We start from the raw sequence: 25,069 nt of genomic DNA on the forward strand, positions 1-25,069 counted from the left end.
GGATGAGCAAGGTATATATATATATTTTAGAAGAAGTCTGAAAATTTCGTAATTCTGATCTGGATCTCAATGAACGTATGTAGGCTATACCACATAGCTCAGAAATCCATCTTAATAAGAGCTGACTTCTAACTGAGGTTAAACCAGCCTTGGTTTCTGCATCTTATTTCTGAAGTGTGACCAAAGCTTTTGAAAGTTCAAAGCCAAACACAAAGAATGAGATAGTCCAGGATCCTCCAGACTGCACCTGTGAGAGTGGGCATTTGGGGGCTTTGAGGTAGAAAATGTTGGTGAGTCTTACCGGAGGGGCTGTTATCCAGCTCCACTGGCTCTTTCCTCTCCACCTTCCTTTCCAAGATGAGCAGCCCTTACCTTGGAGTGCAGGGCAGTGTGTCTCTCCTCTGCCTCTCTGCTTTATCAGTTGCTCTTCCTCCTGCTGATGTGGTCTGAGAGTGGGGTGATGCTCGAGAAGGCTGCTCTTTGTCCTCCTTGTTTCCTTTCAGCCATCTCTTCCCCTGTCCACTCACCCACAATCTAATGCTCAGGCTCGTGTGGCGCCTTTGCTTCCCCACATCTTTTTCTGAGGCTGGTTGTATTCTCTTCACGGCTATTACAGTGCTTTCATTATGCGCTAACAGGAGCTTCCCACAATGAGAAAGCAAAACACATATTGAGTATAATGTATGTACAGACTTAAGTGTTAATGGTACCGCTAGTATTACTACACTTCCCTTCTCTTCCTGCTCCTCCTTTTCCTCCTTCTCCCCTTCCTCCTCCTTCTCCTTGTTCTCCTCTTCTTGCTTCTCCCTTTTACTTGTCAAAATTTTATTTTAGTTATTATTATTATTATTTCTTTAGGGCCACACCTGTGGCATATGGATGTGCTCAGGCTAGGGGTCAAATCAGAGCTGTAGCTGCTGGTCTACCCCACAGCCACAGCAAGGCCAGATCCGAGCTGCATTTGGAGTCTACACTACAGCTTGCAGCAACCAGATCTGTAACTTACTGAGCGAGGCCAGGGATCAAACCTGCATCCTCATGGATACTTGTCAGTTTCGTTGCTGCTGAGCCACAATGGGAACTCCCTCAAAATTTTAAAAATAGGCAAAGTGGAGAGAGAGAGAGAGAGGTGTGTATAATAACTAGCCCCCAAGAAGAACTCATTCCATGGCCTTAAACAGTTTGCCAATATTGTTTCAGCTATCTATCCTTTTTTCGCTGATTTTAAAGAACACCTGAAAGATTATTTCATTTCACCTATTGTGCTATATATCATCCACTTGTCCCTTCAAATGCATCCTTTATCTTTCAGCTCCTTGCTCTGTGTGCAAAGAAACTTAGTTTAGGGGTTCGCATCCTTCTGTCTTCCAACTGGGTTTGGCAAATGAGAAGCATTAGTGAAAGATTGGAAGGTGGGAGAAGAGAGAGGTTGGAAATGTATTTTCCTAGCTGCATCTGTTGGGTTCCAGTGGCTTGGCCAAAATCACAGACGAAATTTGCAGCTCCTATCAGTCAGCCCTCACCATACCACTCTCCCTGTATTCATCAAAGTATCCAATTTGTGTGCCACCTTTTCCTACTGGGAATCTGAATGGTCTACCCCTGTGCTCAGTTTCTGAGCCTGTTCTTATTCCCATACATTCACATCTTAGTTCCTCCACGCTGCTCTAGCAAAAATACTGAGTGGTTTATAAACAGTAAAAATGTATTTCTCCCCATTCTGGAGGCTGCGACGTTCAAGATCAGAGTGTTGGAAGATCTGGTGTCTGGTGAGATGTAGATGGCTGTCTTTCACTGTGACCTCACTCTGCAGAAGGGGCAAGGGAGCTCTCTGGGATCTCTTTTATGGGGCACTAACCCTTTTCATGGGGACCCGGCCTTTATGACCTAATCATGTCCCAAAGGCCCCACCTCCAAATACCTTCACATTGGCTCTGAGTTTGCAAAACATGAATTTTAAGGGGGGCACAAATTTCAGTCTATTGCACTCCCTGTCTCAGTGACTTGTCATTAATTATATACTCTACTAAGTTTGATATTGACCTACTTCCTGGCATCCCTCACACCCAATAAAACCTAGCTGAACCCTCTTCTTTTTTATTTATTTATTTATTTTGCTTTTTATGGCCACACCTGTGGCATATGGAAGTTCCCAGGCTTGGGTCAGATCAGAGGTTCAACTGCCAGCCTACACCACAGTGTAGCTCACAGTGACGCCAGATCCTTAACCCACTGAGCGAGGCCAGGGATTGAACCTGCATTGTCATGGATACTAGTCAGTTTTGCTACCTCTGAGCCACAATGGAAACTCCTTATTATTTTATTTTATTATTATTATTATTTTTAGGGCTGCATCTGGGGCATATAGAAGTTGCCGGGCTAGGACTTGCATTGGAGCTGCAGCTGCTGCCTATACCACAGCCTCAGCAACACCAGATCCGAGCTGCATCTTCGACCTATGCTGCAGCTTCCAGCAATGCTGGATCCTTAACCCACTGAGCGAGCCCAGGGATGGAACCTTCATCCTCATGGATACTATGTCGAGTTCTGAACCTGCTGAGCCACAACAGGAAGTCCTGAACCCTCTTCTTGAATATTGTCAGTGATATCGTTCAGAATTCCATGATCTCACTTACTTCAGCCAGAGTTATATTTTTAACTTTATTTTTTAGTCTTTTTAGGGCAGCACCCACTGCATATGGAGGTTCCAAGGCCAGGGGTCCAATCACAGCTGTAGCTGCTGGTGTACGCCACAGCCGCATGGGATCTGAGCTGCACCTGCAACCTATACCACAGCTCATGGCAACACCAGATCCTTAACCCACTGAGCAAGGCCAGGGATGGAACCCATGTCCTCATGGATGCTAGTCAGGTTCGCTAACTGCTGAGCCACGACGGGAAGTCCAGAGTTATATTTTTAACATGCAGTTCTGGGCATTAAAAGCCTTGGTAGATTCTGGTAGTTCTCCAAGGTCTGAATGATTTCATGATAACTATTATTATCATCTATACATGTATGTATATTCAGAAAGCCCTTTTATAGCCTCTAAACAAACGACTACTACAAAACTTGAAAAATTTCTATCTACGTGTAGGTTCATTTGTATTTTAATATGTTTAGGATCCTTAATGTTTACACCAGAGAGAAAGAGAGATTAATGAAGTAGAAATAAAGTAACAGGGAGGATGAACAAGATCAAAAGTTCTTCAATAGATGAAGTCTTAAATGTAGAAGACTAAGCTATAAACCTTTTAGAGGAAAATGTAGGAGAATATGCTTATGACTTTGGCATATGGGAGGCATTCTTTTTTTTTTTGTTGTTGTTGTTGTTGTTGCTATTTCTTGGGCCACTCCCGAGGCATATGGAGGTTCCCAAGCTAGGGGTTGAATCGGAGCTGTAGCCACTGGCCTACGCCAGAGCCACAGCAACGCGGGATCCGAGCCGCATCTGCAACCTACACCACAGCTCACGGCAACGCCGGATCGTTAACCCACTGAGCAAGGGCAGGGACCGAACCCGCAACCTCATGGTTCCTAGTCGGATTCGTTAACCACTGCGCCACGACGGGAACTCCATTGGAGGCATTCTTAAGCGAGACACCTAAAGCATACGCCCGAGAACAAGACTGACAAATATCATTACCTTAAATTAAGAATTTATGCTTAACAAAAGGCCCATAAATAAAGGGCTAGGACAATGTATAATACCAAGAACACATAAATAATTTTAACTGATGAATTAGCAAAAGAGAATGGCTCATAGAAAAATAGGCAAAATCTTGAACAGGTATCATCACATAGAAGACGAAATGAATAACACATCTTATGAAAAGACTCCCAGGATTATGTGGAAATCAGAGAAGGCAAAGCAAGACTGCAATGATATTTCATTTCCCATCCATCAGGTTGGCAAACATATTCAACTGTATAATATCAAATGTTGACAAGGACTTAGAGAAACAGGAACTCTTGTAACCAGGCTGGAGGAAATGTACACTAGTATAACACAACGTGAATACAATCTGTCATTCTCTAGTGCTGTTAAAGATGCACAGCCCTTGAGACTTGCAGTTTCCATTTCTAGATACCTAGTTAGGCATCTAGAAGTAAGTCCTTGCCAATCTACACTAGGTGACAAAATCCAAATGTTCATAGCTTAGTAAAAAAACAAAACAAAACAAACCTAAGGAGTTCCCAAAATCCATTATGAATAAATTGGATCAATGTACGGGGTGTATTTACGCAATGAACTATGATACAGCCATGAAAAATATAAACCACAGCTGAGGACTGCAACAAAGAGGCCCCTTAGCTTTGGTGAATTAAAGGTAGTCATAAAATTATGTGTAGACTATAAATCCATTTACAGAAAGTTTTTTTTTAAAGTGTAAAAACTAAATAATGTACTCCTTTAAGAAGGCATAGGTATATGGTAAACCATGAAGGAAATGAAAGGAATAATGAACCCCAAATTCCCAGTGAGACTTCCTTTCAAGGAAAGAGGAAAAAAGATGGCAGTGCCTGCTTTCTTATAGAGACAGGTTCCCAGCCCCTGATAGGCAGCTGGTCCTCACCAGGCAGCCTTGCAGGTCCTGGGCAGATAGCATCCATTCTGATGGGTTGGTGCCTATGCCTGAGTCTATTCTAATAGTTAAACAGGCTTAATATTCATTCTCAAACCTGGATATGTGTTGTCTATTCTTTTCCTGTTGTAAATATTTTTTGATTATTTGTACCAGTAGAATTCAATAGGACAATTTATTGAGAAGAGCCTGAAGAGGGCTTATTTTTGGTCTTCCACCCTCTCCTAAATCGCAGCCTTAAAAGCCAGATTCAGAGAAAAATAATTATTGGTTAAAAAAAAATGAGTAAAAAGAGACAGTATGATAACTTGAAAAAAGAAAGAAACCGAAAGCTTAAGGAAAACAGAAATTTAAGCATTTAGAAGTTAAATATAGGGAAATTAAGGGGGGCAAAAATGATAAATCAGGGCTTTGACAGGTAAAATTAAAAGTTGAAAACATATTAACAACTTATGGAAAAATTAAAATACAAGAGAGAAAATGACTTGGTTAGAACTTGCAGTGATCTAATTATATCAAAGTTAAACTACCAAAGGGTGAATAATAAAAATTAAAAGAAGATAAATAATTAAAAGGAAACAAAGTAGATTAACAAATTAAAAACATAAAAGCTAGACGTTCACTCATTATTCAAAAATATTAATCTGAATTTTTCTTTGTGCCAGGAAAAGTGTGCATCACTGGAAATTAAAGCTCAGACTCTTAAAGGACATAAAAATTAAGTCAATGTTAAATTATTAAAAGGTAAATAATAAAAGATATAAAATATTTAACGGACAAATAGACTCAAATTTTAAATGATTGTAAAAATGAGAGATAAAAGGGATGATCAAATCCGGAAAGCTTAGAAGGTTAAAATGAGATAAAAACAAATTAAAGTACTTTAGAAGAAATGTATTCATCCAACATTAAGAAAAAGCTTAGTGGTGATGGCTCAGGTTGAGGGTGATGCTTTATGGGGGCGTGGCCCTGAAACCCCAGCTCATCTGCTTCCTGCTCACCTGATTGATAAAAGGGGGATAATAATGGTTCCCACTGGGGGAGTTTGTGAGGCTCAAATGAGGCCATGAATATTAGGCAATTAATGAGTGTCTGGCTGAGGTCAACTCTCAACAGCAGTTAATGATTCCTAAAATCAGCCCAAAATGAGTACTTTTGGAAACCATAGGATGGAAGAAAGAGGAGGAAAGAGGATGCACAGGAAGGCAGTCAAAGCTTGTTTCTCCTACTCAGCCAAGCCCAAGGCTGAGTGGACTTAGGACAGGTTGGGGTCTTGAGAGCTGACCCTAGGGAGAGGGTCATACCTCTGACCTCTTGCTCTTGTATATGAACTTTTTAAGGTTTAGGCCCCTAGTTTCTGCCCTAGATTCTAAAATACTCAGAGGTGGGAATGAGGCCCCCCCTCAGAAGGCAGCCAGCCTGCCCTGTCCATGCACCTGGACAATGGCAGGTCACTGGCTCTGTGTATTTTTCCTTTTTTTTAATTTCTTTTTAGGGCCACCCCCGAGGCATATGGAAGTTCCCAGGTCGAATCAGAGCTGCAGCTGCCGGCCTATACCGCAGAGAGATCTGAGCCACATCTGCGACCTACACCACAGCCCCCCCGACAATGCCAGATCCTCAACCCACTGAGTGAGGCCAGGGATAGAACCCGCATCCTCATGGATACTAGTCAGATTCATAACCCATTGAGCCATGACAGGACTTTCCAGCTCTGTTTAGATTCACAATTATTTCCCCAATTCCTCAAACCTGGTAGGAATCTCTTCAGTTTCCTTTAGGGTATGTTTTTGTCAGGGTGTACAAAGCAGGACTAACCTTAACATCTGAATTCAATGATGACCAGGCCCCCTTGGCATTTTAGTCATCCAAGCCAACACTTAAAAACTTTCCTCTAAATGTTTGGCTGGGTGTCAGTCTGCGAGGCGTTGGGCCATTTACTCAGGGCCCACTGCAAAAACCACCACTTGTGATGCTAAGCGAGCAAGGACAAATGAAAACAATCCATCTGGGTTGGGTTCTTTTTCTTTTTCCTCAACTTTACTTTCAGCTTTACAAGCTCACAGGAAAAGAAAAGAAGCTTTATTTCAGGATGTGAATACTGCTGGATGGTTTGCACACTGGCGTGGTATAGGGCATGGAAATATGTTAAAATGAAAAAAAGAGAGAGAACATAAATTGGCAAAGGTCCGTACCAAATCACAGAGGAGAACAGCTTTCAGGGATTGCTAAGTGGGAAAGTAATATCTTAAGTGATCTTACAGTCAGGAATATTGGCACTGTCAAGAGTGTTCCATTTTATCCTCCAGCAGAAGCAAAATTTGCAAGCAAATTTGGCAGAGTGAAAGATTCTAAAGTGCATTCTTAACTCTGCACATTTTCTTTCATGTAAGGTGCCAATAAAGAAAATGAAAGAATTGAAGGAGGTACAAAGGGGCATGAATTCTAGTTTGCCGTCTGCACAGCACTGGAGAAAATGAAGAAGGCAGTTGCATGTGTTGGCATTACACAAGAGAATGTCTTTCCTTTCTTTCCTTTTAAAATTTTTCTTAGCTTTGGTCAGTGTCAAAATTCTCTGGGGAGCATCTCCAAACCATGCCTAAAACAGCAGAAGTAAATCCCTGCACAGAGATGCTGTACTTGCTGTCAACCTGAAGCTGGAATTTAAAAAAATTCTCTTGAATCTGGGAAAACCAGATGCATAAATATCTTCTCACACATTCCCCTTAAAATGACCATAGATGCGGAAGGCTTTGTACCATTGCTCGAATTCCAGAGCCTTCAAAACTTTTTACAAAGCGTGGTGAAGTTAAGATGACAGTGGGGAAAGATAACGCAGAGTTGAATTTCAAGGGAAGTAATTGAGTCCACCTGGGTAAAGCCTCTCCCTTCCAAAGTTCCATTGAAATGACCAAAGAAATATGGACATAGGAAGGGGGAAGTCAGCCTCAGTGCTTTTTTTTTTTCTGTGCTTTTTAGGGCCTCACCTGTGGCATATGGAGGTTCCCAGGCTAGGGGTCCAATCGGAGCTACAGCTGCCAGCCTATGCCACAGCCACAGCAACGCCAGATCCTAGCCGCATCTGCGACCTACACCACAGCTCACGGCAAAGCTGGATCCTTAACCCACTGAGCAAGGTCAGGGATTGAACCTGCAACCTCATGGTTCCTCGTCAGATTTGTTTCCACTGTGCCATGATGGGAACTCCCAGTCTCAGTTCTTAAAAGGGGAAAAATGTCATCTGTATGCCAGGAATTCTGGGGAACTTCTACGGGGTATACGCACGTAGGACCAGATGCTCCAGGGGAGTGCCAACCACCTTGCGACATCTGGAAGCCTCAAGTTCGAGGCAGCTTAGATTGGGAATAAAGGTAACAGTGGGCTATTGGAGAGATAAGGGGAACATCTTGTCCTCAGCGGGATGCCTGGTGCTGATGGGGTTCAGAGGGTCTTCACTAGGCTGGAAAGCACAGAACAGTAGGCTGTGAGCTGCCATCTGTGACCTTGAGAAGAAGTGTTCCCACCTACTCCTTGACCTGGATTGAGCTGGTGTAACCACACTCTGAGGGTCTCCTTTCCACACCATCCCTAGCCTTGTTGAACTTGGTAGCCAGAGTCATAGACTTTGATGGATACTTAAGTGCAAGAGGTTTTAAGGGGTCAGGTGCAAAAGAGCATCCTTCTTGCTCAATAACCAATAAGGAAAAGTACTGCCTACTGTCAGAGGGACTCCTGTTGAAAAAGCAATGGACATTGTCTCTGCAATGGATAGGCTCCTTGCCAAAAGCAGGTCAGGCAATCTGTAAAAGTGACCTAGTTCTAACTGTGAATATGCTCCCTGCCCCAACCCTGTTGTGTCCTCTGTCCCCCTCACTTTCCTCCTGTGTTCCCCCCATCCTTCAGGCCCAGGGTGAATATGTGTGTGTGTGTGTGTGTGTGTGTGTGTGTGTGTGTGGAAGGTGGGGTCAAACAAAGCATTGCCTTCCCTGTCTTCTGTTTTTTTCTAAAGTCTTCTAATCTTTCATTTTTTCCCTTCTCTCTCAAGACCTGTGTTTTTGATATCAAAGCCAGATAGCAGCTACTTTTATCTCTTTCTTTCTACTGTCACATGCTCTTTCAGATATAGTGAGCAGAGAGGAATTCAGCTCTTGCATAGAAAAGATGGGGGGTGAAACAGAAAGAGTAAATATTGGCAGGATGAGGGTACACCTATAAATATTTCAAAAATATTATTCTGCCACATATTTGATTGAAAAAAATATCTATTCTGACTCTCCTTTATGGGTTTGCCAGCCTAAGTTAAAATCCTATCTGTATTAGTCTGGGATCTCCAGAGAAAGAGAACCAAGAGCCAATTCCTTATAATAAATTTCTTTATTATATAATGTCTATAAGAACTATCTTCTCTCCTGGTTCTCCAGCTTGCCACCTACAGACCTTGGGGCTTCTCAGCCTCCACAATATCTCTTTCTCTCTCTCTGTCTCCCTGTCTCTCTCTCTCTCTACATATACACATACATACATATACACTATTGGCCCTCTGAATTCATGGGTTCTAAACCCATAGATTCAACCCACCATGAATAGAAAATATCTGAAAAAAAATTCCAGAAATTTCCCCAAAGCAAAACTTGAATTTATCCTGTGTTATTTACATAACATTTATGTTGTTTTTACAACTATTTACATGGCATTTACATTGTACTAGATATTATATGTACAGATGATTTAGAGTATACAGAAAGGTATGTGTAGGGTTTTTTTTTGCAAATACCATACTATTTTATGTAAGGGATTTGATCATCCGTGGATTTGGGTATTTACAGACATCCTAGAACCTATGCCCTTAAAAAGACTGAGGGACAACTGTGTGTGTGTGTGTGTAATATATAAAATATATTAAACAAATAATATACTTAAATACATTATTACTACATATCAAATGTATTACAATTAAGTGTTATATATTATATATGTATGATATATATATTATAATAAAGAGATTATAGAGGCTAAGGAGACTCAAGATTTGTAGTCAGCAAGCTTGTAGCCCAGAAGAGAAAATAGTATAGTTCCAATCAAGGTCCAGAGAACTGAGAAACCAAGAGAGTTGATGGTGTAAATTCTAATCTGGGTCTGAGTCCGATGGCAGAAGGGGCTCATGTCCCAGCTGAAGGACAGTCAGAAAGAGAGTTTTGCTCTTCTCTCTGGAGAGCACTTCTTCTTCTTTTTTTTTTTTTTTTGTCTTTTTGCCATTTCTTGGGCCGCTCCCACGGCATATGGAGGTTCCCAGGCTAGGGGTCCAATCGGAGCTGTAGCTACCGGCTTACACCAGAGCCCCAGCAACGCGGGATCCGAGCCGAGTCTGCAACCTACACCACAGCTCCCGGCAACGCCGGATCGTCAACCCACTGAGCGAGGGCATGGACCGAACCCGCAACTCCATGGTTCCCAGTCGGATTCGTTAACCACTGCGCCATGACGGGAACTCCCTGGAGAGCACTTCTATTCATCGCAGGTCTTCAATCAATTGGACCAGGACCACCCACACTGGAGAAGACCATCTTCTTTACTTAGTTACTGACTCAAAAGATCATCTCCTCCAGAAATCCCTCCCAGACACACCCAGAAGAATGTACTCGGGGACCCAGTGAAGATGACACATAAACTTCATCTTCACACGAATCATGTGCCAATTAAATAAAATATTGGTTCAAGACAAAGAACACATCAGTAGATTCATTCTATAGGTCAATTATATAGTTTCTGATTAAATGGAAGGTCACCAGCTAATAGGCATTGGTTAGTACAAGCACATGATACAATTGTCCCCCAACTGCAGGTAGGTCAAGTGGGAAAATAAAGTCAGCCAATGCCTACAGGGAAAGTGTGCAACTGGCTGCCACGATTGCTACCAGTTGGAGTCAGAAATTGGCATGGATTGATATTATGACATTGAAGTTAAAGACGAAGATAGCCCAGCCGAATGCTTCTCAACCAGGGCAACTTGATCCCCAGGGGATATTCAGAAATATTTGGAGACAGTTTTAGGTTGTCACAACTAGACCGATGCTATCGGAATCTAGTGGGAAGAGGCCAAGGATGTTGCAAAACATCTGAAAGTGCACAGGGACGTTCCCTTCTGCTAACAGAATTGTCTGACTCAAAATGTTAATAGTCTGTGAGAAACTCTAGCAGAACAATACTCTTCCTTCGTTACTGTGGCCAAAACAGCATCTCTCTTAAGGCCCTCCCTTCTACTTGTTTTGCCTTAAATTCTTCTGCTCCCTATGCTTCATGATGTGCTTGTGGTCCAATGATGGGTGGGCACTTTGCCCTTGCTCTCTTGTTCCACTCCTGTCTTTGAATGGCTAGTTCCTATGTCTTTCAGGTCTTGAGGCGATGATGCCATGTGCTCAGAAAGGCTTTCCTTGACCATTGAATGTAAAGCAGAATCTCTTCCTCCAATGCATTTCATAAAACTTCACATTTCTTCATTATCTTCATCTTTTATTGTTAACCATCAGAATGTTAACATAAGTTCCACGAGAGGAAGACCTTGGAGTGGTGATCACGCACTTAAATGAGTGCCCAGTGTGATGAAAAAATATCCATTGAATTAATGACATCTTGCAAGTATCTCCTAGTAAGAGGAGCTGAAACCATTTCCGTGGTTCTAGAGGCTCTTAGCAGAGCAAAGGTCAACATATGTCTTACAGAAAAAAATTTTATAATGATAAACTCTTTAAGATATTTGAATCTGTATGTAGGTATTTGCATAATTAAAAAAATGTGATCAAATATGTCCATCGTTTTTATTTTATCCTCTGGATTGCTTGTTTGAGTCAGAAAGATCTGGAGTTTCCATTGTGGCTCAGTGGGTTAAAAACTCAACACAGGGTCTGTAAGGATGTGGGGTTCGATTCCTGACCTTGCTCAGTGGGTTAAAAATCCAGTGTTGCAGCAAGCTGTGTTGTAGTTTGCAGATGTGGCTCAGATCCAGCATTACTGTGGCTATGGCATAGACAGCAGCTGGAACTCTGATTCAACCCCTAGCCTGGGCACTTCCACATGCCACCAGTGTGGCCATAAAAAGAAAAAAAAAATCTCTTATAGTTTTCGTAATCATGGTACTTTATTTATTTTTTAAATAATGATATTTATTTTTTCCATTATAGCTGATTTACAGTGTTCTGTCCATTTTCTGCTGCACAGCAAGGTGACCCAGTCACACATACATATGTACATTCTTTTTGCTCCCATTATCATGCTCTATCGCAAGTGACCAGACATAGTTCCCAGTAGATCCCATTGCTTATCCATTCCAAAGGCAATAGTCTGCATCTATTAACCCCATGGTATTTACTTTAAATCATGTATTTTTCCATATGATCTTTATTTTATTCATCTGAACGGGAGGGATCCTCTTTGAGACTTTATTAAATTCACATATTAATTTCACCCGATGGATTAAGAACTAAATCCATTCTCCTCCCCCCGGCCTCCAAGACCCTATGTGACATTTCATCGTCCATCTCTCATTTCACTGCCTGTCCTCCTTAGTCCTCTCTGGGATCAAGCCTCACTGGAGTTTGTTGATTTCCCCAAAGATTCCACGCTTCTTAGGGCTTACTGCTTCTTATTGCTTTATTACCTGCACAACTTCTACTCCCTTTGTTTAGAACACTCTTCTGCAATCCATCACCTGTGGGCTGCTTCAACTTATTTATATTTCATTTGAAATATCACAGCAGAGAGAAGCTCCCTTCTGGGCCCCAGTGAGAGACACTCCATAAATCTACTCTATTCAACTGACTCTGGTTAACTTTTCACTGCACTTACTTCCATCTGAAATTATTCTATGTGTCATTTGTTTACTTGTCTTTTGCCTTTCTCCTCTGAGCAGAATAAAAACATTCAGCAAGAAGACTTTTTTTCTGACTAGTTCACTATGTGTCTCTAGCATTTAGAAAAAGACCTGGAATTAGCAGGAACTGAAATATTTGCTCATGACTGAAGGAAGAAATGAAGGCATACATGGAATGTATGTATTTCAGCAAATATATGCAGAAGATGCAACATGAAACTTAAGAAATCTCTATTTTTGGCTTGGGAGCTTGGGATTACTAGATGTAAACTATTGCCTTTGGAACGGATGAGCAATGAGATCCTGCTGTGCAGCACTGGGAACTATGTCTAGTCACTTATGTTGGAGCATGATAATACGAGAAAAAAGAATGTATACATGTATGTGTAACTGGGTCACCATGCTGTACAGTAGAAAAAAATTGTATTGGGGAAATAACAATTAAAAAAAGAGAAATCTCTATTTTTAAAATTTAAAATGATATTCTGAAGATATTGTATCTCTGAAAAGTAATCATCTTTTCCTCACCACCCTTCTCTCCCTCATCTCCACTGTATTGATATCGTCTAATTAAAGAATTGCTAATAAAATACTTGGCAGTGATGGGACTGCCTCAGATCTATACTGTCCACGAGCGTGGGTACTCGCTTTACATTTTTATTCAGCACTTGAAATGTGGATAGTATGATTGAGGAATTGAAATTAAAATATTATTTTATCTACATTGAAATAACTTTATGTGGTTAATGGCTACCATATTGGATAGTTTAGAGCTATAATTTTCATTCTAAGTTAATATGGATGTACTTTTATTTCTTTTCCCTTGCTTTTTTTTTCCTGTGAACAATAAATATTATGATATTAAGTGTTCAAACTTACTCCTTGTATCTTTTACAGTAACTTTATAGATTTTTTTAAAATGGAGAGCTCTTTATTACCTAATGTTGATTTTTTTATTTTTTATTTTTTCCCACTGTACAGCATGGGGATCAAGTTATTCTTACATGTATACATTAATGTTGATTTTTGAAAGTAAGGAACGGAGTAATATCTACAACTTAATACCATTTATGTAAATTACTTGAAGCACCTTTATGTGCAATTACTCTAATTTTTATAAGTATATATATCTTTGATATGTATTTGTCACAGAGATATGTAGTATCTTTGAGATCTATAACTATCCACATATAAATATAGATTTACAAACTTGATACACAATATGACAAACATATAGATGATAGTATATCATCAGCAAAATTGCTAATTTTTTCATCTTTTAAATACTTTACTTCCTTTATTTTTCTTGTCTGATCACAAGGGGCTGCAATTCAAAACCAGTGTTAAGTCATAATCGTCAGAGCTATGTTTAATTAAAAAAATATATGTCAGAGAAAGTAGTCTAATACATTAGCTTCTATGTCTATAGGAGTGAAGAATTGGTGGAAAAAGTAAGGAAAAAGGAAAATCAGACATTTGCCCTGAGTAGACTGCTGAAGACAGTATGTTGTGAACTCAAGGAGTCTGGTTAACTCAATGACTCATGCCTTGGATCCAAAGCTCATCCTACATCATGGCCATGTGCTGAATTACAGCCCCTCGAAATTTACAGGCCAATGCCCCAACCCCTAAGACAACCGTGTCTGGAGAGAGTAATGAAGGTTAACCGTGGTCTTAAAGGCAGGTCCTTAATCCAATAGAACCAGGGCCTCACGAGAAGAGGACCAGAGAGCTTGCTCTCTCTCTTCTGTCTTATTCTCTCTCTGCCACCTGAGGACACAGTGACAACGTGGCCACCTGCCAGCCAAGAGGAGGGCTCTCACCACAACCCAACCATGTTGGCACTAGCGTCTTGGACCTCCAGTTCCCAGAACGTTGAGCAAATAAATCTCTGTCGTTTAAGCCACCTCGTCGATGGCATTTGGCCACAGCAGCCCAAGCTGACGAAGACAATCACATAGTATTTTTATTCCATGAAAAGGTAGTATTTCAAAAGTTTGGATTCGTTCATCAGTGGTATTTGCACAATTGGCTAAACATTTTTGTAAAAAACCCAATGTTTCTTTCTACTTCATCGCTTACACTGCAGTAAATTCCAAATGGCTTAAAGGTTTCAATGGAATTGAGAAAGAAAGCAATGTAGGAAAATTCCAAATAAAATATATTGCCACAGGGTCTTTTTATACAATATTAAGATGGAAGACAAAGTTAGAATGGAAACAGCAGGTGACAGTCCACTGAGGACCACAGTCAGCACTCTCCCAGCTGGAGATGGCCTTGGTCCCAAATCCAACATGGTTTATTATTGCTATATTTTATATCTTCTCAGCACTTATGGATATCTGGAATTGTATTACTTTATTCATGTGTTCATATATTTATATTACCTGCCTCATTCTCTTTTAATGTCAGCTCCTTAAGAGCAAGGACTGTCTATCTTGTTCCTCCTGTAGTCTCAGCCGTAGGTCCCCGCCCAAAGAGATGCTGAGTCAATATTTGTTTAGCCAAGTACACTTTCTCACTGATCTGTAAGAGTTTTTAAATATTAGGGATGCTGACCTTCTATCATGTATAACAGGGGTTGGTGAATTTTTTCTGTAATGGATTAGATAGTAAGTATTTGACAGTTTGCTTCATAATGATTCAGCTCTGACATTCTCGAGTGAAAACAGCACAGACAAAACATACATGCATGGACATGGCTGTGTGCTGATAAAATAGCAGGCAGGCAGGATTTGATCCTTAGAAAGCAGTTGCCAACTCCTGATTTACATTGTAGATACGATCCCATTTTGGTGCTCGCCATTTAATTTTACACTTTTTTTTTTTTTTTTTGTCTTTTGTCTTTTTAGGGCCGCACCCATGGCATATGGAGGTTCCCAGGCTAGGGGTTGAATCGGAGCTGTAGCCACTGGCCTACACCAGAGCCACAGCAACACCAGATCTGAGCCGAGTCTGCGACCTACTCCACAGCTCATGGAAAAGCCGGATCCTTAACCCACCGAGCGAGGCCATGGATCAAACCTGCAATCCCATGGTTCCTAGTCGGGTTTGTTTCCACTGCGCCATGATGGGAACTCCAGTTTTATGCTTTTTAAGTATAGACTTTCATTAAAAAAAAATTTTTTTTAAAGTCAGCAGGTATGGCATATGGATTTTCCCAGGCTAGGGGGCAAATTGGAGCTACAGCTGCCAGTCTATACCACAGCCAACAGCAGCACCAGATCCAAGCCACATCTGCGACTTACACCACAGCTTGTGGCAAGGCCAGATCCTTAACCCGGTGAGTGAGGCCAGGGATTGAACCCGTGTCCTCATGGATGTTAGTCGGGTTTGTTTCCATTGAGCCTCAATGGGAAATTCCAAGTACAGACTTTTAAAATCTTTATGTAGTCTTTAGTATCAAGTCTTTTGTGTGTGTGTGTGTTACTTTATGAGGAATTTTTCCTAGAAAGTCTCTTCCCACTTTGAATAATAGAATTTTTCTTAGAATTCTTAATATGGATGTATTAAAACCTCATTAAAGTCTCATTCTTTTTCAGCCATTTATTTTACCCTCTAAGACACAAATTCCAAATGTAAACTTTTACCCTGTGTGATCTGGGTATAAAAATCTTCCCACAGGAATATTCATCATAAGGTTTATTACAATAGCCTCTTTAAAAAATAATCTTACAGTCTAGGAGTTCCCACTGTGGCATAGTGGGTTAAGAATCTGACTGCAGTGGCTTGGGTGGCTGCAGAGGTGCAGGTTTCATCCCTGGTTTGGTGCAGTGGATTAAAAGGATCCGGGGTTGCAGCTGTGGCTCAGATTCAAGCCCTGCCAGGACTGAACTTCCATATGCTGTGAGTACAGCCATAAAAAAATAACAATCTTACTGTCTAATAATTTGGAATTAGATGTATTATCAATATGAATAAAAATAAATGGTATAATCATGAAAATGACTTTATAGAATATTCAACAATAAGGAAATGTATCCACCATATATTAAGCAAACAAATAAAATCAAATTACAATGTAGACCTGCCATATTACTTGCTTAAAACAATGTTGGCACCTATTCAGTACTCAATAAATGTTTATAGAATGAGTGAGTGAGTGAGTGAATGAATGAATGGGAAAATATTAAAAAAAAATAGAGGTTTTTTTTTTCTGACAATATAGCAGCAGACCTAAAGTGAATGATTAAAGACCAAACAAGATATAAGCAAAACATTATTTTCTAAAGCATTGCACAGCTTACAGGAGCGCAAAGGAGTATTTTTGGTTCCAGAAGGCACAAGAAAATGGGGTTGCATTTGTGCAGCTGGCTGTGCCCTGGCAATATCTTGTAACCTTAGAATTTTCAGAACTGCAATGGGGGGAGGGGAGACCTCAATCCAAGACAAGATTAAAAAAAGGAAAAACAATAGAAAGGTGGGGCAAAATAAAATGCTAGAAACACATACAAATCTATCAGTAAATGGACTAAATGCACCAGTGAAATAAACAAAGATTGTTAGTCTTGGTAAAAGAAACTAAATCCAGCTTCATATCGTCTATCAAAAAGACACAAGCTGTAACAGGTTATGAAAGTTGCGAGTCAAGGAGGGGAAAATAAAACAGGGAAAAACTAAACAAGCGAAAGCTGATGTGACTATATTAATGCAGACACAATAGACGCCAAAGCAAAAAAGCCCTGTACTTCCAGATAAAGCCCCTACACGTAACGGTAAATGAGGCTGGAAGTGACATAGGGTCTAGACTCTCCTTTTCTGGTGTGAGTGGTGCCTGCCCATCTTTATAGCCCCCTTTGTTGGGGGTGAAGGGCTCTGGGTTAGGCCTGAGGAAGCCTGGAGGTCAGCCTGGAGATGCTGGCTCCATCTGCAGTAGCCTGCGTGGGATTGAACAAGTATGCAAACAGGAATCAGAAGGCCTGAAGCCAAACCCTCTGAAGGGTTTTCTAAAAATCCAGGTCTCTGTCTCTGGAAGGGAAATACTGACACCCGTTCCCCCATTGACCTCCTCCTTTGGGCCGTCGGGGGACAGAGCTGAGGAAGCAGGAAGAAGCAGGGGCAGACAGGCCTGCCTGGAGTCTCAGCCTCCCACACGGTCATGACGTGGTTTTGGCCAGTCGCCAACATCCCCCAGCATCAATTTTGTCCTCTGTAAAAGGGGGCTGATACCCCTACTACATGGGTTGTGATGCATATAGGGCACCCCAAGTAGAAGCGAGTGTCTCCTGGTAAACAGTCCAGGGAGCCACGTCTGGTCGTATGCGAAAGAGCTGAAACTGTAATAGCCTCACCACACAGGGAAAACAATGAGTTAAGAATCCTAACTATTATTACGATACCCTTGTTAGTCTAGTTTCCTATCGGTATAGAAGAGTTTCCATAGATCTGCTAGAGCAAATTTTTTTTTTCCTTTTTTTTTAAACTGTTATTTCCCCAATACAATGTTTTTTCCCTACTGTACAGCATGGTGACCCAGTTACACATACATGTATACATTCTTTTTTCTCACATTATCATGCTCCATCATAAGTGACTAGACATAGTTCCCAGGGCTACACAGCAGGATCTCATTGCTTATCCATTCCAAAGGCAATAGCCTGCATCTATTAACCCAAGTTCCCAACCATCCCACTCCCTCCCCTTCCCCCTTGGCAACCACAAGTCTATCTCCAAGTCCATGGTTTTCTTTTCTGTGGAAAGGTTCATTTGCACCATATATTAGATTCCAGATATCAGTGATATCGTATGGTATTTGTCGTTCTCTTTCTGACTGATTTCACCTAGTATGAGAGTCTCTAGCTCCATCCATGTTGCTGCAAATGGCATTATTTTGTTCTTTTTTATGGCTGAGTAGTATTCCACTATGTGTATATACCACATCTTCCTAATCCAGTCATCTGTCATGGACACTTGGGTTGTTTCCATGTCTTGCTGCTACAGCAAAATTAATTGAATCTAGAGTTCCATCTTTCCCACATCTATTTATTTAGTAATTGCTTATCACTGAGAGGAATGCAAGCTGTGGTTTAGTGCTGGATGGGGAGAGAAGAAAACAAGAGTGAGAACAAGAGACCTCAAGTACTCGCCAGATTAGGGCATGAGGTTTAGTGCCAGCATTTGTTTCCTCGGCTGTGCAGGTTCGGTCTGGGATTGAAGTCCCCCAGTTGTGCAGAAGGGAGACGTGAGTGGTGCGGCTGCTTCCGGAGGGCTGCTGGCCTGGGCATGGGCTGCACGTGTTGAGGGGGAGACCAAGGGACTGAAGGTGACCTGGGGGGATCACTAGCTCCCCTCTTCTCTGTTTGCTTGCTGCTTCCACTGAACACACTGGCCTGAGCACAGGTTAAGTTCTCTCTTTCCAGAACCACTGGCTGCTGGTGACCGGGAGCAGCTAAAGAAAAGAATTTTTAAAATTCTGTTTGTTTTTCTTAAATGTAACAGGAACTAAAGGAAACATGTAAAAGAAAATATACACGTAAACTTGGTATTGACCTAGTTCTTTTTTTACTTCTGATGACAGTAACAGAATCCTCACATTTTAGACACCAAAGAATAGTCATTTTCACAAATTGAATGTTTTAAGTAGTATAGTTATCTTTTTCTTGCTGTGATTTATTTTTTGAAACTTGTTCATGGATTTTGTAAAAATGATAAGTAATCATTGTAAAGCATTTACCATGTATATAAAGAACAACGCAAAAATCACAGTGAGGTCCATTAATAGAATCTGTGCCTGAGGTATTCATATACTAAAACAAACAAACCAAAATAAAAGCAAAACAAAATAAAAACAAAACACCCTCCAGCAAAACAAAGGACAATGACTTCTTCCAGAGTGTTTTTTTTTCTCCCAAGAAATGTGTGGTTTTCTCAGAAGAATATTTTCATTCAATGCGAACAGAGATGTTTCAAATTCAGGGTGGCAAGGAAGGTTTCTGATTTAGTCGTAAATGTGCCACTTGGTATGTGACCTTGAGAGCCTCTCTTAGTATGTGACCTTGAGAGACTCACTTTTTCTTATCTGGGTCTCAGTTTCCTCAATTGTGAGATGAGAAGTTTGGGCAGGATTCCAGGATCCCTTCCAAACACACTGGGGGAGCAGTTCAGAGATTTTGCAGTGTTTTATTTTAAATCCCCACCAGGGGGCAGTATTTGCACAGTCAAATGTAAGCTCTATGACAAGCAGATCCTGGCTTGGACTTGGAAATTGTTAGAACATTGACTCCATCTCTGCAGAGGACAACAGGGTAAGCAAGTGGAAACTGTAGTCCTGCAGGAAGGGCCAGGTCTCTGTGCCCACTCACGGCTCCTCCAGGAGGGCAGCCTGCTGGGCCAGCCCTGGGAGTCCACACGGAGGGAGGCTCTGATACCTGTTTGGGGCCTGTTGAGTGCTGGACTTGTTCCTATTACTGAAAGCTTTCTGGCTGCTTTTGATGTCTTCAGTGAGGATATAGTATGTTTTAGTTCATTTACCAATTATTTTCTTCTGTTCCTGGCCATTAAATATAGGCAGAAAATATGGGCATGAATTTCACTTCTGAACTTGAGCAGTTATCTTTGTTTGTGGTTTTCACAAAGGCGTCTGGAAATCTACTAGGTGATGACTCTGTGAGATCCTTGGCAACTGCTGTTGATGAGGAGTCATCCCGGAGCTGATGCTGTCAAGGCCTGAGGTTCTGGAATCTCAAGGCATCCCCACAAACCAAGTCCAAATGGACTCTTCAGGGTGACCCAACATCCGGAGATTCTGGAGGTTTGGAGAGTTATTTATGTGGTGGTGGCGCATGGGAGAAAGTCAGAGCAGGGTTCGCTTGCCTGACGTTGTATTTAGCTGTACCCTCCTTAACCCAAACCTCCCATCTCTTCCCACCAAAAAGAGCTCTAAGGCTGCTGAGAAGCTGGTCAGGTTGCTCCCAGCTGAGGCTGCCATCAGGACGACTATATATTGGTCCCCCAGCCAGGGGAGGACCTGCCACAGGGTGTACAGAACCACCCTGGAGGGTTTCTGCCCTCCAGTTTTCAGGAAGAGGCTGTAAACCCAGGTTCACATTTTGTCAAATGAAGAGAGAGTGTGTTGGGGGCCGTAGGAGAGAAGGGATGAAATACTGTGGGAGGGACAGGTGGTGACTGAGGAGACATTCTCTGGGACCCCTTAGACCCTGGGGGCCTGGAAGGCAGTAGAAAATTTGATGGAGATGAAAACTGGGCAGTGACAGGCCAAGAGGAAGCCAGAGTCTCCCTAGCATTTCTGGTTAAGGAGAAATGTCTGGTTAAGGGAGGAATGAGGCAGTGTGGCTGAGGCCAGAGAAGACTGGACAAGGAGTGGGGAAGGGGCCAGAGAGGAGACCCCTGCCTAAGCCAGGACAGTGGAGCAATTTGTGAGTTTTACTTGATTCGCCAGAGCCATAGAGTTCCAGTGTTCAAAAGCGTGGAGGGCGACTTGGCCATTCTGTGCTGTTTGTGCTCCTGTAAAACTTGTCTATGGCATTGGACAATGTATCACAAGCCCCCACCATGATACATATTACTTTTTATTAAATGGTTCCCATATGCTATTCATATCTATTTTTTTTCTGGTCAGCTTAACACGTCTCATCAAAGGACAAATTTCATACACCCATGATAGAACCATCAATTCCACATCAAGGAATTTCCATCAGCTGATATGCACATGAATGCGAGAGGCATATGGTCATCACAGAATTATGCATAGTTTAAAAATAGAGAAAAAAATCTATGGAGTTCCCACTGTGGCTCAGTGGTAATGAACCCAGCTAGTATCCATGAGGATGCAGGTTCAATCCCTGGCCTCGATCAGTGGGTCGGGGATCCTGTGTGAGCTGTGGTGTAGGTCGCAGACATGGCTCAGATCCTGCATTGCTGTAGCTTTGGTGTAAGCCAGCAGCTGTAGCTGCAGTTCGACCCCTAGCCTGGGAACTTGCATATGCCATGGGTCTGGCCCTAAAAAGACGGAAAAAGAAAAAGAAAAAGAGAAAGAATCTACTTGGACTTCAGAAATGGAACTCAAATAAATAATGGCATGCGGGAACCATTTAATAAAAAGTAATATGTGTCACGATGAGGGGTTCGCGATACATCGTCCAATGCTATAGTCAAGTTCTAGAACAGCCACAGTGCTGCCTCTTAAGAGTTGTCTACATGTTGGTGTAAATGAGAACATGTGCCCGCAGAGAGCTGTTGGAAGGGATCCTCACCAACACGTGAACAGATGTGCGTGACGTTTTCCCTTTTATTCCACGTTTGTATTTCTTCTTTACAACAAATGTGCCTGCTATTTGTACAAAAACCCTTGGGGAGAACACCAGCGACAGTCAGGGTCCTCCAGAGAAACAGAAACAACAGGATATATGTATGTATACATATATACACATACACACAAATCCATCCACACACACACACATGTTAATCTCATCCAAAGAACTCCTTTACCGGCACATGCAGAATAATACTTTAATCCTTGGCAAAGTCTCTGGGCACCCTGGCTCAGCTGAGTCAACACACAGAATTAACCGTCCCAGGTAGCACACAGGATGATGCTGGGGCTGGCTGTGGGCTACCTGAGGGTTTCAAAAGGGGTCATTCTAGCAGCTTCTCGGGAGCTAGGGCTCAGGGGACGTGGCGCCGGTCCCAACTCTGGACAGGTGCTCTCTGGGTTTTGTTTTACTTGGCTAGCTACAGAAACCTGGGATCCCATGGTTACTGGTGTGAATAAAAATCTATAAAGAGAAAAGGAATTTGAGCTCTTTTCCTCTGTTGGGCAAAATCTGAATTTTCATGTACAATAGCAGACCTCACACACACACACACACACACACACACACACACACACACACACACACACACGTTTAAAAAAAAGTGCATCTCTTATACAGGTGTGATCTGTTTCCTTGTCTCTAACACGGCACCTTTGTCTACACACCCTTCAAGGCATTCTTACCTTTCCTTACCTGAGTCCAGCACACCTGGCTAGAAGCAATGGCTAGTTATGGGCTTCAAAAGTACCACCTATGAAAAAATACACCCTGTATTCAAAATACAATTATACATTTTCCCAATAATGTCTCTTCCCTTTTGGGATTACAGTGGAGGAAAATGAAGACACAACTGCTGGTTCGGGTGAAATGAGTTCAGTGTAGGTCCTTACAATCCAATTGGTAGAACTGCTCTGCTCACCCCTTGTAGAAAAAAGCTACTCTCCTCTCCTACAGTGTTCCATGTTCCTAGAATCATTCTTTAGCCACATTCTAAAGAGGGGCAAAGCTTGCTGCATCAGGGCATCCCTGGTCCCGAGCATGCCTCCTGAGGATGCTGCAGCCTGGAGTTTTTTTTTTTTTTAGTTTTCTTAATTTAATTTTATTGAAGTATTGTTGATTTACAAGGTTGTATTAGTTTCAGGTTTACAACAAAGAGAATCAGTCATACATATAAATACATCCATTCTTTTATTCCGTATAGTTTATTACAAACTATTGAATAGACTTTCCTGTGGTATACAATACATTCTCATTAATCATCTATTTGATACAGCAGTGTGTATGTGATATTCTTGGCCTCCCAATAGTTTGGATTTAATTTTTTTTTTTCGCTTTTTGCTTTTTCCAGAGCCACTCCTGCGGCATATGGAGGTTCCCAGGCTAGGGGTCCAATCGGACCTGTAGCCACCGGCCTACACCAGAGCCACAGCAACAACGCAGGATCCGAGCCGTGTCTGCAACCTACACCACAGCTCATGGCAATGCCGATCCTTAACCCACTGAGCAAGGGCAGGGACCGAACCCGCAACCTCATGGTTCCTAGTAGGATTTGTTAACCATTGCGCCACGACGGGAACTCCTCAAAAATATTTTTAATGTCTTACTTGTGTCATTTAAAAATGTTTTATAGAATGCATACCTGTGTTATGTACTCATTAACATATTTTGTTACATTATTTTTAATACTTTTCTCTTGTAATATTTATTTACTTATTTATCTATTTTTTGCTTTTTAGGGCCGCACCTGTGGCATATGGAGGTTCCCAGGGTAGGGGTCGAATCTGAGCTACAGCTGCCAGCCTTCACCAGAGCCACAGCAACGTGGGATCTGAGCTGTGTCTGAGGATACACCACAGCTGACAGCAACGCCAGATCCTTAACTCACTGAGAAAGGCCAGGGATCGAACCGGCATCCTCAAGGTTCCTAGTCAGGTTCATTAACCACCAAACCATGAAGGGAACTCTTTCTCTTATAATTTTTATAACATAAGAGAAATGAAAGACATGTACCCAATACTTTTACAATTATGTAGTGTTCTCAGAGGGTTTTTTTTTTTAATTTTTAAAATTATAGTTGATTTACAATGTTCTGTCAATTTCTGCTGTACAGCAAAGTGACCCAGTTATACATTTATATAAATTCTTTTTTCACACTATCCCCCATCATGTCCCATCACAAGTGATTAAATATAGTGTCCTGTATTATACGGGGACCTTATTGCACCCAGAGGATTTTGATACGGGGGCACTGGCTAGGTCATAGCGACTCCCTGGAGCCTGGGGGCTCCTCTGGCTTTGGCAACCACAGTGTCAAGTCTTCCCAGAGCAATGCAGCGGGAGCCCTTTCCTCCTGTCCTCACTTCCATCAGACTTGGGCATACGTGCTGATGGGAGCAGAGGTCCAGGAAAGGGAGCTCCAGGCCCCACTCAGCCTAAGCAAGGCTGCCCTGAGCTCCTAGTCTTCCATCTGAAGCCAGGCTCATTTCCCATGAACAAATAGTCTTCATGGGACTATGAAGTTGACAGAAGTTCTAAAACTGGGATCCAGAGTTCCTGTTGTGGCTCAGCGGAAATGAATCCCACTAGGAACCATGAGGTTGTGGGTTCGATCCCTGGCCTCGCTCAGTGGGTTAAGGATCCGGCACTGCAGTGAGCGGTGGTGTAGGTCACAAATGAGGCTCAGATCTGGTGTTGCTGTGGCTCTGGTATAGGCCAGCAGCCACAGTTCCGATTAGACCCCTAGCCTGGGAACTTCCATATGCCATGGGAGCAGCCCCCAAAGGACGAAAGGCAAAAAACAAAAAAAAAACTGGGATCCGAATGAGATTTGTAGAAGTGATAAATAAACCCAGAAGCTATCAAATTGTAGCAGCAGGCTTGATTCCTATCTGTAGAAGCTGAAAGCACAGTGCAAGGCCCGTGTTCCTGTTGGCTGGCGTCTTCTTGCACAATTATTCACTCTTCCTGGACACCCAGCGGTTCCCACATGGAGAGTTCAGAAGAAGTCATCAGCAACCCCTGCTTCAGGGTCTCTTTTTATTTCCTCGTGGGTTATTTTGCCAACTGTCCTCTGAGCTGGGAACGTTCAGTCACCGGAGCTTCTAAGGAGGCTCTCTTGGCAAAACGGGATTCAGCAAACATAGATGGGGGTCCATGCTGTTTGCTTAGCCCGGCCCGGCCACCATGTTCGTGGAAGAGTTTCCAAGTTAAATGTTGAACTTGGGAAGACGTGAAAAGTGGAGGTGTTCATGCGTTTGCTTTGCATCACCTGAGATCGGAGGCTTAGGAACGAGGCGGCCTTGATTTTAGAATTATGCACCGTCCAAGCTGAAGGGAAGCTTGTTGA

Source organism: Sus scrofa, chromosome 7, assembly GCF_000003025.6.
Source record: "Sus scrofa isolate TJ Tabasco breed Duroc chromosome 7, Sscrofa11.1, whole genome shotgun sequence".
Taxonomy (NCBI): domain Eukaryota; kingdom Metazoa; phylum Chordata; class Mammalia; order Artiodactyla; family Suidae; genus Sus; species Sus scrofa.